Below are 2,500 nucleotides of genomic sequence, written 5' to 3' on the forward strand. Positions count from 1 at the left end.
CCGGGGAGGCGAGAGCGAGGAAGAACGAGGGGAACGGGAACCCCCGCCGCCCACGGCAGACGCGCGCCGCGGACGCGGCAGCACGGCACGGTACCCCCGCGGTACCCACCCGCAGACAGCCGCGCCCGCGCGGGAGTGCCGGGGGGGGCGAGGCCCGCGCCTCCTCCCCCAACCGGGCTCTCGTCTCCCCCAACGCCCCACCGGGCGTCGCTGGACCAACGGGGAACCCCTGCCGGCGAAGCCCCGGCGGGACGAACTCCGCGAGAGCGGGCGCTCCGGGAGCGGGGAGCTACGGAGCGCTCCCCGAGTCTGCACTTAGGGGGACGAAGGCCCCTCCCCGCCCGGGGGAGAGCCTGCGAGGCGACCCCAGCCGCGCCGCTCGGCGGGCACCGAGGCGGCGATTGATCGTCAAGCGACGCTCAGACAGGCGTAGCCCCGGGAGGAACCCGGGGCCGCAAGTGCGTTCGAAGTGTCGATGATCAATGTGTCCTGCAATTCACATTAATTCTCGCAGCTAGCTGCGTTCTTCATCGACGCACGAGCCGAGTGATCCACCGCTAAGAGTTGTCTGGCTTTTCGGCACCGCCCCGCCAGCGCGGAGGGGCCGGGACCGCTCGCAAAGGAGCGGCCCCTCGGAGAGCGCGGCACGGCGGCCGCTCGCCTCACATTGACCGTACAAGCACAGGAGAGGGGGGGAAAATAAAACGAAACCCCGAAGCGGCAAAAGCAAGGGGCGGGGAGCCCGCGCTCCCGGCTTTTTTCCCTCCCCCGAGGAGGGAAAAACGCACCTTGCGGCGCTTCGGGGCCGGACCAGGCGCCCGGGCTCGCTCCGACCTCGGCGCGGAGGAGGCCCGCCGCGCGCCGCCGGGAACGTGCCCCGAACCCGGCCTCGCCTCGCGTGCACGGGGAAAGAAAACCCCCTTCGCTTCCCCACCCAACGGCGGGGGGGGGGTGTGTCTCTCGCTGGCCGCCCCGTGCCGTCGCGGAGACGCCACGAAGCGAGGCAGCGGAGACCCCCCCCCCCCCCGCCCCGGGGAGCGAGGGGGGCCGGGCGCACAACCCCGCCGGAGGAGAGCGCGCGCGCGCCTCCGCACCGGCCCCTCCAACGCCGCCACCGCTGCGGCCCATCCCGGACTTTCTTTTCCCCCGCTTTGGCCCCGGGGCCGAGCCCCGGCCGGCTCGCGCCCTCGGGCGGCTTCCTCTCGCCACCGAACCCCCCCCCGCCGCGGGGGACGGAAAACGGCTTGCGAGACGGAAAGCCCGAGCCCACGTGGGACGCCACCGCGGCGACCCGCCGGCCCTCGCCGGGCGGCGCACCCGCCGACCGACAAACCCCAGCGGCACGAGCCCCTTCCATCCTCCCCCGGCGCCACCGCGCCGCCGGCTTCGCTCGCTCGACCCCTTCCGTGGCCCCGCGGCCAGGCGGACAGCGGACGGCGCTGAGCCGGGGGGCGGGCCCCCGCTCTCCCCGTTTCCACGCGGAGACCGGGGGTGGGACGCCCCCGGCTGCCCGCCCGTCCCCCACCCGGCACGCGCCGGGAAGGCGAACGGGGAAGCCCGCGGGCAGGGCCCGGGACCGGGACAGCCGCAGCCGGTGGCAGGGTGCCCTCCGGCGAGGGACCGGAGCCGGAGACGCCGAGCGACGCCCGCCGCCGCTCGGACGCGGTCACGCCACCCGAAACCGGCCCCGGACGGGGGGGAACCGGCAGCGCGAGACCGCCGAGGGCGCCAGCTCGCCGGGGCCCCGCTCTGGGGCCTGGGCAAAGGGAAAAAGGACCGGGAGGTCCGCAGCGGCCCGCGCCGCAAGAGGCGCCGCCGCCGAGCCGCGGCAACGCGCCCGCACAAAACCCCCGGCGGGGGCGAAGCGCCCTGGGCCAGCCCCCACCGCGGGGGCTCGCCGCCCCGGCCCGCGAGAAGCCCGCGCTTCAACGCGCCGCCGGGGACGCCCGTGGCGAGGCGAGGCGCGGGCCGGACCACGGCCGACCTCGCGCGGTGGGCTCTCTCCGGCCGAGCGCTCGGACCGCAGAGAGGGGGGGGCAGCACAGTCCCCTCCCCGGCCCGGCGGGCCCCCGGAGGACGACGAGCGCGACGACGGCGGACCTAGCCAGAGGCATTGCGGGGGCAACCCCCGCCCCTCTGAAGGCACCCGCCCGCCCCCGCGCTCGCCCCCCGCATCCGGGGGTGGCGCGCCGAGCCGCCCGGGTCTTTAAACCGCCGCCCGGCTTCCTCCGCGGTAGGGCAAGGCCGCGGACGAAGGCGCGGAACGCTAGGTACCTGACCCTGGGGTGAGGGAAACCAGACTTAAGGCCCCGCGGGGGTGCCTCCCCCCACTGCCGCCGTCGGGGGGAGCGTCCGCCCGCGGGGGCCGCGCCCGACGTCCGCCGCCACCACCGCGCCCCTGGCCTGGCCCGAGGCCCGGGGTTTCCCTCAGTCAGCCGGCGCTGCGCTCGGGGAGGAGGGACGCGGCTGGGGACGCCCATGCCGCGCGCTCGCCACGCGG

General features: G+C 76.9%; 1 non-coding gene across 1 annotated transcript; it reads right to left on the minus strand.

Annotated features, from left to right (window-relative positions):
- Positions 1 to 413: 413 nt before the first annotated feature.
- Positions 414 to 566, minus strand: LOC137456926 (5.8S ribosomal RNA). Its single transcript, XR_010991165.1, has one exon. It is a non-coding gene; the product is annotated as a 5.8S ribosomal RNA (ribosomal RNA).
- Between the last annotated feature and the right edge of the window lie 1,934 nt (positions 567 to 2,500).

Source organism: Melanerpes formicivorus, unplaced genomic scaffold, assembly GCF_026170545.1.
Source record: "Melanerpes formicivorus ecotype bairdi unplaced genomic scaffold, bMelFor1.0.p_v2 SCAF_142, whole genome shotgun sequence".
Lineage (NCBI taxonomy): Eukaryota > Metazoa > Chordata > Aves > Piciformes > Picidae > Melanerpes > Melanerpes formicivorus.